The sequence below is a fragment of the Phasianus colchicus genome, chromosome 9 (genome assembly GCF_987193195.1).
Source record: "Phasianus colchicus chromosome 9, bPhaCol1.hap1.1, whole genome shotgun sequence".
NCBI lineage: Eukaryota > Metazoa > Chordata > Aves > Galliformes > Phasianidae > Phasianus > Phasianus colchicus.
Window position 1 is genome coordinate 109636 of NC_143444.1, and position 14876 is coordinate 124511.

Genomic DNA, 14876 nt, shown 5'->3' on the forward strand with positions numbered 1-14876 from the left:
GGTGCGCCGAACGGGGCGGGCGCTCTGCGCGGGGTCCTTTCTGTCCGCGGGCGCGCCGTCATTGCGACATCACCGCGCGCGTTCCCATGGCCCCAGCCCGGCTGCATTCGCGATGCCTGCCGTCGTGCGCCCGCTCCGCTTCCGGGGCCTCGGCTGCGGCTGCGGGAGGAGGGCGGGGACGTGGGGGACCTCAGCGAGGCCGGGCCCGCCCCGCCCCGCTCCGTGCGGGCCTTGCTGGAGAGCGGCGAGCGCGGGCTGGCGGCCGCCGGCAGGTGGGGGAGCGGGGCGTCCGGGCGGGCGGCGCGGCCCGGCGGTGGCGTGGGGAACCCGCTGGAGACGAGCGGCTCCGGGCCACCTTGGCGTCCCGCTGCAGGCGGCGGTCGCGGTGCCGGCCCGAGGCCGGCGCTGTGCGGGGCGGGGCTGAGCGCGGGGCGATCAGCTGCTGCTGCTGCTGCTGATGCTCGGCCGGCTTCTCGGCCGCCTGCGCAGGGCGCTGCTGGCTCGCGTTCAGCCGAGCGTCGGCCCGCAGCTCCGGATCCTTTTCCTCCACGCGGCCTTCCGGCCGCTCTGCCCCAAGCCCGCAGCGATGCCTGGGGTCGTTGTGACCAAAGTGCGGGACCCGGCGTGTGGTGGTGTCGAACCTCGTGCCGTTGGCATCAGCCGTCGATCGGCCTGACCGGAGCCCTCTGCAGGGTCTTTGGAATCCTTAGGCAGATTATAGGCGGATGGCGTAGCTGAGGGGCGATGGGAGACAGGGAGGGGAGCATCCTGCCGTGCCACCGGCAGCCCGGGGACCACGTGCTGTGGGTGCCGGCACGAAGCTCCTCCATCCGTCAGCACGGGAGCTGCGGTTCTGGCTGCAGCGGCAGGAACTCAGCGCAGCCCTGCAGAGAGCGGTCCGGCAGCACGAGAAGAAGATGACGGCCGTGGAGTGCGAGAGCCTCAGCAGCGTCTGCAGCCCGCGAGGAGCTGAGCGGGGCTGGGAAGAGGAAGCTGTGGGAGTCCTGGGGAGGGACTCCCAGAATAGCAGCGTGAGTGGCAGGATCAGCTGCTTCCTCCTGACACCGTTTCCTTTGAGAAGCCAGTCCCCATTGTCACATCTGTGGGGTTGCACAGAACGCACAGGCATGTGGTAAGTTTAGGTTGGATATCAGGACAAACTTCTAAACAGTAAGGGTTGTTGAGCACTGGAATGGGCTCCCTGGGGAGGTGGTTGAGTCACCATCCCCAAACATGTTTAAAAACTGTTTGGATGTGGTGCTCCGGGACATGATTTAGAGGAGGGTTGTTAGAGTTGGGGTACTTTGCTCAGGTCATGGTTGGACTCGATGCTCTTGAAGGTCTTTTCCAACGTGAGCGATTCTGTGATTCTGCAGGGACACAGTGTGTTGGACTGCTGTTTGTTGCAGAGCACCAGCACAGGGCAGGACTGGGGACTGGGAAGATCACAGAAGATCGCAGAAACACCAAGGTTAGAGAAGACCTGTAAGATCATCCAGTCCAACCGTCCACCTATTACCAATAGTTCTCACTAAACCATATCCCTCAACACGAAATCCAAACGTTCCTTGAACACCTCCAGGGTCGGTGACTCCACCACCTCCGTGGGCAGCCCATTCCACTGCCTGACCACTCTTTGAGAGAAGTAGTATTTCCTAACGTCCAGCGTAAATCTCCCCTGGTGCAGCTTGAAGCCATTCCCTCTAGTTCTGTCACCAGTTACATGAGAGGAGAGGCCAACACCCAGCTCACGACAACCTCACTTCAGGTAGTTATAGAGAGCAATAAGGTCTGCCCTGGGCCTCCTCTTCTCCACACTAGCTGCTAATGGATCGCTCCATTAATGCAAAATTGCTGTAATTAAGAGCAGGTAAATGCTCCTGCACAAGACTGGGCACTGAGACCTTTGTGTCTGTCAGTGATTCTCCAGCACGTTCTGTGTTAGCTGCACGGGGCTGCTTTCCTTTCTAGGGCCTGGGAACAGATGACAGCACTCTGATCAGAGTGATGGTGTCCTGCTCCGAAAAAGGATCTTTTTAGATCTGCTCTTCTTACCTGTATCCTCTCTTCTGTTCTGCCCTCTTTCTTCTCCCCTCTCGTTCATCACTCTTCTCCCCCTTACAAGCTCCTCTCTTCCCTTTTTCCTTTGTTCTGCTCAATCTTTTCTCTCCTCTCCTTCTCTCCTCTCCTCTTTGTTGGCAAGAGGGCTCCGAGCTCCCTTGCTGGTGCGGAGAGGCTCAGACTCCCTTTCTGGTGCAGAAGGAACGATGAAGGACCTTTACTGAAGATGCTTACAACCTTTTATACCCGTGCAACAGCAACTTACATGTAGGAAGCAGGAGCCTCGTGTGTGTTTACGTCTGGCTCAAGTTACTGCTAAGTTTCTTTACTCATTAGCAAGATAATGACTTTCTTTATCCCACATCTCCCCCTTCGCTATTAAGAGAAAAAGAAGCACGGTTCAAAAACAATCCTAAAAGTAGCTAAACTAAAATTAATACACTGAACAAGGATGGGTTCTGTAGAGTACAAACAGCAGTCCATATTAACCAGTTCCAACGATTCCAATTCTTATGATTCCTTGGTGACACAGTTGACAAAGTGCGTCTTGTCGCTGTGAGTCCAAACCACTGATGAAAGTGCTGTGGTCATGTTACAGCAGATGATGAGACGGATGGCCAGACCCCCCAGATTCGCATGAGCACCCACTGGACACCCCAGGACTCCTCTGGGACATCCCCAGACCCTTCTGGATGACTCCAGGACCACTCAGACCCACATGAGAACTCCCTGGACCCTACCAGACCCTGCTGGGCCATTTCCAGATCAGCCCAGGGACTCCTCAGAGCTCTTGGGCCCATAGTGGGAACTTCCAGATCCTTCCATGGTGCCACAGGACCAACCCGGGGACTCCCTGGACATCCCAAGGTCACAGAATCACAGAATCACAGAATCGTAGGGGTTGGAAGGGACCTCCAGAGATCATCGAGTCCAACCCCCCTGCCAAAGCAGGATCCCTACACCAGGTCCCTCTGGGATATCTCCAGACTCTTCTGGTTGAGTCCAGAAGAGCCCCCTGGAGCCCCCAAACCTCTCTAGGATGTCTCATGCAGATCCTTCTGCATGATTCCAAGTGGGGATAAGAGGGGATAAAGGAGGGTGTGGGTGGGGTGAGAAAGGGGTCAGTGGGACTTTTTTGGGCTGGAAAGGGGGGTTGTGTGGAATCTAGGGGGGGAAGGTGTGAGTGAGTGGGACTGCTGTGGGGTGGAAAGGGGTTCTGGTGATGGAGGGAAGGATGGAAGGGAAAAACTGGGGAGTTGTGGGGAGCTTCTATAGTAAAGGAAGTCTAGGGGCAGAGAGTGGGGGATGGGGGGGAAAGCAGAGGTTCTGACACAGTGCCTGTTCAACAGCTCCCCTCTGTGTCCCTTCCCAGGGAGAAACCACAGTTTGGGCCTGAATGACACTGGGCACACAGCTTCCTTCTTAGCTTGACGTCAAGACACCTTGCTGACACAGATCTTCTGTAAGAGATGCAAGGTTAGTTTGGAAATCCATGAGCTTCTCTAAGGTCATGCGTTACATCAAAGATCTAAAGGTTATCACAGAATCATAGAATAGCCTGGGTTGAAAAGGACCACAATGACCATCTAGTTTGAACCCCCTGCCATGTGCAGGGACACCGTCCACCAGACCAGGCTGCCCTGAGCCACGTCCAGCCTGGCCTCGAATGCCCCAAAGGATGGGGCATCCACGTCCTCTATGGGCTACCTTTTAAAATGCCTCACCACCGTCTGAATGCAAAACTTCCCCCTGATATCTAAACTAAATCTCCCCTGTCTCAATTTAAAACCATTCCCCATTATCCTGTCATTATCCACCCTCGTAAACATCTGTTCCCCCTCCAGTTTATACAGTTTATACGTTTCCTTCAAGTCCTGGGAGGTCTCCCGGAGCCTTCTCTTCTCCAAGCTGAACAAGCCCCGGTCCCTCGTTGCACCAAGAATGCCTCGGCGGCTGCATCTCCCTCGTCCCCCACCAGGGGGGACTTCACTGCACTTCAATGCACTTCAGTGCATTTTTTTTGTAACTTTTGGGTTGAAATGTTAAAGACAGTAAAAGGAATGTTATTTTAGTGATCTAAAAGTACAAAACAATAGTTGTAATTCTTATTTTCAGGATAGCTGGGCTAATCAGAATCTAGTTGCTCTTCAAGCTTAGTGTTGCTTATGTTGAGCTGTTTCAAGCTTTTACAGATGTTTAAATGAGAGCAGCTAATGACACCCAGTTTTCCCCAAGAACATAAAGACGACTTGCCACTCAGGAGTAGTGGTTTAACACAAAGCTTTTGAATGGCGTGGTCTTCCTTACAGCTGCAGTTCTAAGATGACCGTGTGTTAAGATCAGCTGCATCAAGCAGCTCTTTCATCCGGTTGCTGAAGACTAACAAAGACTAAATTTGTCAGAGGACAGCACCTAGCATTTAAAGAAGAGGTATATGTAGTTGTACCGTTTCCCTCCAGACTCCCTTGACTGTGCAGTCCAGCACCATAATGGATAGACCTTTATTCTTTGGAAGCCAGGTGCAAGGTGTTGTGTACACATCTCTGCTTGGATAAATAAAGGAGGATTACATTTGGGAGTTCTGCAAATTTGCAGGTGGATCCTAAATTTGTCAGCGATGAAGGGCAGGTGATTGAAATATGCTGGCATCCCTGCAGACAATAAATGCCATGACATGATTAGCAATAGTATTGCAGTCAGGATAGAGCAAGAACATACACCAGGCAAGAGTTGTGTGTTGAGTGGATGTACAGATGTTCAGCTGGATGTTTACTAAAAATGCGTATGTGACTCTTCATTGCTGGATTTCCAATGCTCAGATGTTCAGGATTAGGGAAGCAGCAAAACAAAACCATATTTGTAGAGGGTGGAGCAGATGTAGAGAAATATTTTCATTTTTAATATCATGAAGCCATTTGTAATTAGATGACACAAGATTCAATTGGAAACCCAAATCAGACTTGCCATCATTCTCCTTTTATTTCAGTTTAAATAAAACAGGAAAGCTATTGAGATACATTTGAGAAATTACCGTCAATAAAATCATTGCTTGAAAACTTTGTTTCTCCTTCCTCTTCAGCTGTTTTGTTTCCACTGCAGTCATGATTGAAGGAGATGGTAAGCAGTTCTCTAGCTGTTTTCTTAGCTTAGTTACGTTTTGATGAAAGTTCTTTCTAAAAGTGGAAGGAAGGTCCTTTGTTGAATCCCTCACTGCTCCCATTAGACCGCAAAGAGGTCTCTCTATCAGACATCAGGATAGATGTGATTAGTCAGAGGCCAAATGGGCAGAAGACCTTACAGCAGCTGTTTTGTGATGATGGAAGATCAAACAGGAGCTAAGGAGAAACCTTTTAGTAATAACCAAAGGCCAGAGTTGCTGGGAGATGCAGAGGAGGCTTCCTGCCCCACCGGCTTTAAAAAGGGACACATACCGCTGTGAGGGTGACCACATAGGCATCTCCCCAAATGAACTTAGGGATCCATGACCCAGATTTGTAAAATATTTAGATACTGAACAATTTAGGTGGGCTTTGTGAGGGATTACTTTTTATTAAGTGCCTAGCTTCTATTGTTTCAGTTTGGTTCCTGGAGATATTCACCTATCTGTCACAGGCACCTGTCTTTTGAAAACAGAGACTGATGATAATTGCACAAAACCAGGAAGGGATTGTACCTGGAAAGATCTGTCCTGCAAAGGCATAAGTGCAAGTGTCTTAATTTTGAGGAAGAGAGATTGTTTGGTGGGCTTTTTGGACTGTCATCAATGATGAAATGCCCTAAGGCAAATCATTTCACGTGCGTCATGCCACGTTATTTTGTCCCTAGCTCTACAGCTCCCTCACCTAACACTGTAATACACGTCTTAGCCTCACCTAGGCCAAATCCATTCTCAAAGCGGGAGGAAGCCTCTGGTATACAAAAGGAGCCATAAAGTAGCTCATAGTCATGTGGGTCATGTAGTCATATAGGGTGAGACCTACGTTCCAGAAATGCGCTTTCCCCACACTTGGGGACTGGGCTGGACCTCGGCGGCTGCATTTCCCTCGTCCCCCACCAGGGGGCGCTGCTCCCCATCCAGCTCAGCACGCACCCTGCGCTCACTTCCAGGGGGCGTTCTCAGCAGCGTGCGCCCTTTGCACCGGGCAGCCCGGGCTGCGCTTTACTGACGTGCTGCTCGGCCGCGTTCACAACGTGTGCTCCAGTCAGCCCGCAGGCTGTCGGCTTTTCAGCGTCTATTACACAGCCCAGTGCCGGAGCTGGTGTGCGCTAAAGGCACCTGCAGCTGCCGGGACAGCCTGAAGAAAAGCGCACCTTCCCTACCAAGATAGTCTGAGGGAGCTGGGCTTCTTCAGTCTGGAGAAAAGAAGGCTGCAGGGTGACCTCACTGCAGCCTTTCAGTACCTAAAGGGAGCCTACAAACTGGAGGGGAGTCATTTCTTTGAAAGAGTAGACAACAGCAGGACAAGGGAAAATGGGTTTAAGTTGAGAGAGGGAAGATTTAGGTTGGATGTCAGGGGGAAGTTCTTTACAGAGAGAGTGGTGAGGTGCTGGAACAGCTGCCAAGAGAGGTTGTGGATGCCCCATCCCTGGAGGTGTTCAAGGCCAGATTGGATGGGGCCCTGAGCAGCCTGGTCTAGCATTAAATGTGGAGGTTGGTGGCTGTGCACATGGCAGGGGGGTTGGAGATTCATGATCCTTGAGGTCTCTTCCAACCCTGGCCACCTGTGATTCTGCAATTTTTCTGGGAGGCAATTAAAGTTAACGTAAATACAGTTTTGCAGCTTACTGCTGTGCTTTCTGGAAACTTTTGCCTGTGTAGCTGTGCTCATCAGAGGTCATATTTCACTGCAGTCTGGCTGACATAAATAAGCCAGAAAGGTAGGTAGTATATATCTCAAGTGAAGCAGCAAATGACAAATTCACCAAGAAGTTTAAAAAATCGCTGCACTGCCCAATAACTCAGTGTATTCTTCTATGTTTTAAATACATGAGAAGACAATGCATTCCTGGAGCATGCCTGAAAATCAGTAAAGATGTGCAAGTTGACAACACATTCTAGCAAATCACACTCCCATGGCTTAATACAGTATTTTCCTACAAATGATCTTTACTGCTTTTTTGCTGAAGGTTATTGATCCTTCTGAGAATTTTCACCAGCTTCAGTGGGTCCAGTGCTTCATAGTATAGCTTAAAAAAAAACAAACAGGACCTTCTCCCTGCCTATCTTCAAGCTCTGTTTCCTTGTAGGAAGGTTACTGAACCTCATGTGGCCTGTAGCTTCCCATACAGTAATCTTTTTTTGCTGCAGATTTTTAAGAGTGATCCTTATTCCCCTAGCATTAAAAACAGCATCTTTCTTTCACACAGCCACTTGATTGTGTTCTTAAAATGAGATAATGACAATTTCCACTCTTGAAGATATTCAAAGCTCTGGATACTTGAAGCTCTGGATGTACTTATGGGCAACCTGCTCTAGCTGATTCTGCTTGAGCTGGGGGATGGACGAGATGACCTCTAGAAGTCCTTCCAATCTCAACAATTTTGCAAGTTTCTGAAGATGAAATTATAGCTGAGGCAAATACAGTTCTCCCAGTCCCCTACCAATCCTTTCCAACAAGTTTCTAATAATAATATATTGTTGATCTTCATTTTGATTTTACTTTCATGTTATCTCACACAAAGTGGGGGGACATAGGACAGGAAGTAAAAAAGAACAACATAAAAGGAATGATGAATATTTTCACAAAATTAAATTATGTGGCCTGCCATATCTGAAGAAAAAGAAGGATATAAGTTCTTTTGAGAATTGCGGTTTAACTTGTCACGTAGCTAAACATCACACAGCCATTCACTCTCTCCAGACTCCCCCTTTCCATCCCAGATGGAATGAGGGAGAGAATTGGGGAAAAAAAAAAACAAACAAAAAACCAGGAATTGCAGGTTGAGATAAAAACTATACACTAAGAAAGAATAGGAAAATGGGAAGAAATGCAACTATAAATATATAAATGCATACATTATACAGCCACAGTGCAATTACTCTCTACCTACTGACCAATCCACAGCAATAAATACAACTCCCTGCTGACCTGTGGCCTGCCAGCAATGCAAGTTCTTACCCCATACCAACCAATGCCCAGCAACCCTCAAGGGGTGTCTGTCCCATGTCCTGGCCTTCATCAATACTAGAGCACTTCTCCACCAGTCCAAGTCAATCTACATCCCCATCCCCCTTCAAACTTAGTTTACAGGTCTTTGGATGAGCCCTGCTAATTCCTGTTCCAGAACCCTTTTGCTACTGTGAAATAAACCTTTTCCATGTATTACTGTCAGGTCTGGTGTCTTATAAAACCAGCCATGATCAAAGAACTCAAAGCCCTGCCTATAGCATCAGTCTTGTAGCCAGGCATTTATGGACTGGATCCTTCTATTCCATCCCATGTCATCACCTGAAAACGAAGGGAGGGAAGAGAAAATAACTTGTGCCCCAGACCCTTTCACCAACTGTCCCAAGGCCTTGAAGACTTTCTTCATTCCCCTCAGACTATGGGATGCAGTTTCCTCCCCATCTGTGGAAGATCAGCAGAGGGTAGTAGTCATGACCTTCTGCATGTCATATTTTATAGAATAACCCTTGGCCTAATTCTGGCCACCTGTCCTGGCTCCACCCTCCCCTTGCAGTCATGCGTATAGTGGTGACTTCTTTTTCCCACTAAGTGGCCTGTCCTGGCTTGGCCATGGACATGCTCCCATGACTAAGCAAAAGCCAAGACATCTTTATTTCAGCTGAAACCAGAACAAGTGTTAAAAAGGACACAAAAGCATACCAAAAAAAAAAAAAAAAAAAAATTACCTAAATTTAAATTTAGAAAAAGTTTGGCTTTCTTGAGTTCCAAGGTGATATAGTCTCCTTGTTGTCCTTCTCCATGGAAAATTACACCTTCACTTTCAGAGGTCTTAAATTTCAGAGAGATGACATCTTTCAATGTTTTCATTTTCTTGTTCCTGAATCTGTATGGTAGCACTACGTGGCCATCAAAATTGATAACATCAGCCCCTAATGAAGAAAAAAAAAAACAAAAAACATAACATTGTTTATGAGCGATTATATATTCCAGTAGCTATTGGAAAAAAAAGATACGTTGTATGTAGATTGTATCTGAACAGAATAAAAACTTGTGCAAGTGCAGTATGCATTGCAAATATATTTTCTATTGACCAAGGATTATTCCTATAAAAAGTAGGAACGAGGAAGGGCATAAGTTTAATTCATAGGATGTAAAAAAGCAGCATCAGGAAAACAAATACTGCCACAGTACTGATTTTATTCTGACTTTTCTTAAATGTATTTGCTTTCCTATGCATTTTCTTAACTAGTTGACAACTTCTGAGTTATCATTAATTACTCATATTATGCCTCCTAAAATCAAATATATGCATCTGTGAAGACTGTTAGCACTAAGACATGAAACTAAAAAAATTGTGTAGGAGTTTTAAAATATTTTTCCTTGCCTTGTTCAGTTGTATATATAGAAATGTTTGAAAAATTTAGCTTCAACTGGTCTTGAGAAGAAAAAATTCTATCATTTGGACCAAGCTTTTATCTAGGTTTGGTTTTATTCAAAATCAGGGAGGGAAACTGAGGGATGCAATGATTATCTTTTAAAGTTAATCCAATATTCATGTAAAAGTTGCATAATATACTACAAAATTTGATATATTCTTATTTTCATTTTTTTAAGAATGAGACAGAATTTTTCACAACTTTTTTTGGATGCACGGTCCAGAAGTAATAGCTACAGAATTTCATTTCAATGAACAGGCATACTTCTAGTGAGTTTTGAATCTTCTCTTTTAAAAACAGTTCAGTAAAAGACTGCAAACATATAGATCTTTAAAATTTTATAGATTTGTTTAATAAAACCCTTTAAAAGCCACTTAACCTGTGACCAGTAACTAGTGCTCTAGCTATTATTTCTATGAGTATTTCCTCCTCTCTATTCACAACTAATAATTTAAATTCTTTAAAAATAATTCTTTCAAATGTTGATCTTTTTAAAGAAAAGAGTCTTCCCCACTTATATTCTACGGAAGCATCCACTGTTATTGGCACAACATATTAGTATAATTCATTTCATGTTCTGAATTAAATAAAAAATAAAATTTATCATAAATTCTTCAATTACATCTTCCTTATTTTTGCCTGCTTCTATTGTGTGCCTATTTTCTTGTGTGACTGCTTGTAACTTTCTAAAAATCCTAACTAGTTTTTGTTATCATGGTGGAAAGTAACTTAAATCTTTCAGACCTTCTCAAAAACACACAAACAAAAACATTCCATTGTGCAGTTAGTGCAGCAGAATCTTAAAAAATTCCATTATAGCATTTTGTACATGATTAATATTACATATAAATGATTAATAAATTATATATATTTCAGTTCAAATTTAGGTAGTCAACATTATCCGCTATTATGTTAAAAAAGTTGCCTTTGTTTTTGGCAACATATGTCAGACATGCATTTTAAAAAATGCTTACTTTGAAGTAATTCTTGAAATATTATTTTTCATCCAGATTCAGTGAAGCGCCTAAAGAAATGTCTACAACCATGCCTAAATGTCTGGGAATTTAGGGGATACCAAAATGATCTGCTGAGTCAATTTTTACGAGTTCTGAGTCCTCAACTGCTATCAAGAGACTGCTTATGTACAGCATCAATGTAGGCTTCTTTTCACATTCTATAATTTCCAGGAACATTTTTGCAGTGATAGAAAAGTTACCTGAGTGTCAGAGAAAAGCAAGCTTCATGATGTTTATTCTTTACTGAAAGTATGTACAAACAGAACCAATGTTTCATTCTATTTCATTGTCCAGTCACAAAATCCACAACACATCTTCTATTCATTAACTAAACAACAGTCAGTTGAGATCAAGGCTTGCAGTTATGTTTATTAAGTGCCTGTCCATACATCCTTTCACCATTAAGCAAAGTGAGTTTTCTGATATACGCACCAACACATTATGTTTCTGTCCTTCAGGATTTTTCCAGCTAGACCAGGCATGTCCAACCCATGGACTGTGGGCAACATGCAATCTGGCGCAGCCTGTCAAGAGGCCCAGCCTCTGCCCCTCACCACCATGGTGATTAGTCTTCTTAACCTACCTGCCTGGTCTGGCCCTAGGTGCTCACCTAGAAACAACCACACATAGATCTGCCACTAACATCATGGTGACTGAAACCAGGAGCTCAGTGTACAGGTAAGTCAGGTTATGGCAAATAATTTTATACTATTTGATACTTTAGCCAAAAGCAGTACTGCAAACAGTGAAAAACATGCAGCCATGCTTTCTGTTTTGATAAAGGAATTTGAGACTATATTTCAAGACTGATGAAAAGAATCTTCTTTTCTTTTCTTTTCTTTTCTTTTCTTTTCTTTTCTTTTCTTTTCTTTTCTTTTCTTTTCTTTTCTTTTCTTTTCTTTTCTTTTCTTTTCTTTTCTTTTCTTTTCTTTTCTTTTCTTTTCTTTTCTTTTCTTTTCTTTTCTTTTCTTTTCTTTTCTCTCCTCTCCTCTCCTCTCCTCTCCTCTCCTCTCCTCTCCTCTCCTCTCCTCTCCTCTCCTCTCCTCTCCTCTCCTCTCCTCTCCTCTCCTCTCCTCTCCTCTCCTCTCCTCTCCTCTCCTCTCCTCTCCTTTTCTTTACTCATGACCCTATTTTCAGTTCCCATAAATAAATTACCTGCAAATTTTTAAATGTAATGTGTAGAGTTACAATCACATATTTAACTCAAACATTGATCCTGTCTCTTCATCAGACTTCTGTAAGACCTCTCTTAGCAGAGACAAACATTCCTTGCTTCACCACCCCATCTTATTCATGTCATTGCTCTCTGATTGTACATAAATTTGTGAACAACAGTTATCAAGGATGAAGCACAGAATGAATGAAATTTCATCAAAAGTCTCTCACTAACACCTTGAGAACTCACTAGGAATTGCAACCACTACTATAAAAACAGACTTGTGCATTGATTTCACAGAAATGAAATCAAATATCTTACTAGTTTTATGGTTCCCCCCCCCCCTCCTTTTTAAAAATTAAAAATTGAAATGTTTTGTTACTTACATACATAAACTATATTATATATTTTACAAGATGTATTTTTCAATGGATTAAGAACTGGTTGGCTGGACATGATCTGTGGTTCTGTGTCAGGGTGAAGGCTGGTCACAAGTGGTGTCCCACAAGGGTCAGTCTTGGGAACAGGGCTCTTCAACATCTTTGTCAATGGTCTGGCCAATGGCATCAAATGCATCCTCAGCAAGTTAGCAGGTGACACGAAGCTGAGCAGTGCAGTTGATACATTGGAGGGAAGGGAAACCATCCAGAGGGACCAGAACAGGCTGGAGAAGTCAGCCCCTGAGAATCTAATGAGGTTGCACTTAGGCTGGGACAACTCCAGGTATTTATAAGGGCAGGAGGAAGACCACCTTGAGAGCAGCCTGCAGAGAAGGACTTGGGGTACTGGCAGATGAGAAGCTAGACATGAACCATCAGTGTACATTTGCAGCCCAGAGGGCAACTATGTTCTGGGCTGCATTAAAAGAGGAGTGTCTAGCAGGGAGAGGGAGGTGATTGTTCCCGTCTACTCAGCTCTTGTGAGGCCCCATCTGGAGTACTGCATCCACACCTGGGGCCCTCAGCACAAGAAAGACACAGAGCTCTTGGAACAGGTCCTGATAGGGCTGCTAAGATCAGAGGACCAGAGCACCTCTTGTATAAAGAAAGAAAGGCTGAAGGAATTGGGCTTGTTTAACTTGGAGAAGAGAAAGCTCCAGAAAGACCTCATTGTGGCCTCCAAATACTTGAAGGGAGCTTATAAACAGGAGGGGAAAGACTGTTTACATGGGTGTATAGTGATAGAACAAAGGGGAATGGTCTTAAACTGAAACAGAGGAGATTTAGGTTAGAGGTTAGGAGGAAGCTTTTCACTCAGATGGCGGTAACACACTTGAACAGGTTGCCCAAGGAGGTTGTGGATGCCCCATCCCTGGAGGCATTCAAGGCCAGGCTGAATGTGGCTCTGGGCAACCTGGTCTGCCGGTTGGCAAACCTACCCGTGACATCAGGGTTGAAACTAGATGATCATTATGGTCCTTTCCAACCCAGGCCAGTCCATGATTATATGTAAGCAATGCTCACCTTTAATCACCAGTGCAACACAATATGAACTTCTAGGAAAAAATAAATAAATTCTATTCCCCCATTATCAGAGAAGGGATCCTGTTGCCCCTTCACTACAGCCAATTTCAGTGAGGTTTGAACAGTCCCTACTTTCAGCATTCTTTACTTCATTCTTCCCCCCCTCGTTCCCTTTTCAAGCTTTTCTCCCTTTTGATTTCTTTCTTTTTCACTTTCTTCTTAAGAGTTCTTCTTGCTTTCCTTTCCTCTTGGCCTTTAATAAAAAGAATTTTCCTATCTAGATGTTATCATGCTTTTTTTTTTTTTTTTCTCCATTAAGGTAGGAATAATCTTGTCTATAAATAGTGATAAGCATTTTCAGCATCACATTGCATGTGTAGGCTTGTTCAGTCAAGAAATCAGACGATAGGACCAGCAGAATATATATTAACAGATAATTAATCTACTTCCTATAGTAACTTTTGATGAAGTAATTTCTAGCTTTCTTCTGATGTTTTTATTTTGGTAGTTTGTAATATATTATTAAATAGCTATTATTTTTGTCTGTATTTCCTATGACAAAAGTTCACTAAAAATGGAAATTTTTCTAATAAAGAACTGATCAGCAGTCTCTTCAGATAGAATCTGAACAGAAACTTCAGTGCTTTTTTTTTCCCTGAGAGTCAATACAGTTTAGAACCTGCTAATCCTGACTGCATCTTTCACTAATGTTTGAGGTCAAAAAGCTAAATCTTGAGGGAAAGCCAGCTTCTTATGTGCCTGAAAATTGAGTAACAGATTTCTAATTTTAGAGAAATTGCCTGTTTATATATTTTATTCACTTATTTGTTTTTTGATAAAACACAATCAGGATATGTTTTGAGCTTTTAAGAGGGAAAGTAAATTTACAAGTAAAAAATTAAAAACTGTATAATGTAAAAGCTAAAAGCAAGTTTAATAATTATCGACTTATATAGATTGCTGTAAAATTTTCAAATTATCAGAAAAAGTCTGGAAAGAAAGAAGTATTCCAAATTCCAAAAAATATTCCAATATTATTCCTGAAGGATGCTTTCCCAGGATTTACTGGGATCTTTACTGGACAAAGTATTTCCCCTTCAGCTCAAACTAGCTGTGTGCTCTGGTGGCCAGGCAGGGTCCTGTCCACCTCTCCCCAGATGGCCACCTCTGTCTTGGCACCAAACTATCCATCCCATAAGTTTACCACTAGCTGGCGGAGTCCCAACTCCAGTACCACCTTGCAGGCTCACATGGCCATTCCTGGTAATTCTTTTGACAACAAAAGCTCCTGTGAGACCATCCTTCGCATCTCCATCCTTTTCCCTTGCCAAAATCTGTCATTTCTTCTTCCCCAAGTCCTCAGGAATAGGGGAAGGCAGAGACCAGCATTCTCTGAGCTGCTGTGCCAGGACAACAGAAGGAATCCAGCAGAAGGACCTGAGCTGACTGGGGCCCTGAGAATGTGTCAAACAAGTTACAGAAGTGGCTACTCATGTGGAGAAGATGACTTTGGTTCTGACATGAAGCAGCCTGAAGTTCAGCATGAAGGTCATCTTTTCAAGATGAGGCATATTGAACAATTGATTCAATAAATAAAAAATGAGTAATACTTAAGA

The 14876-nt window shown here is 44.4% G+C and overlaps 1 long non-coding RNA gene across 2 annotated transcripts; it reads left to right on the forward strand.

Moving 5' to 3' along the window:
- Positions 1-192: 192 nt before the first annotated feature.
- On the forward strand, positions 193-5117 carry LOC149916699 (uncharacterized). Of its 2 annotated transcripts, XR_016469019.1 has the most exons (3): positions 366-1132; positions 2660-3537; positions 3906-5117. It is a non-coding gene; the product is annotated as an uncharacterized LOC149916699 (long non-coding RNA). The 2 variants fall into 2 exon arrangements; XR_016469018.1 differs by having other exon boundaries at positions 193-3537.
- Positions 5118-14876: the final 9759 nt, after the last annotated feature.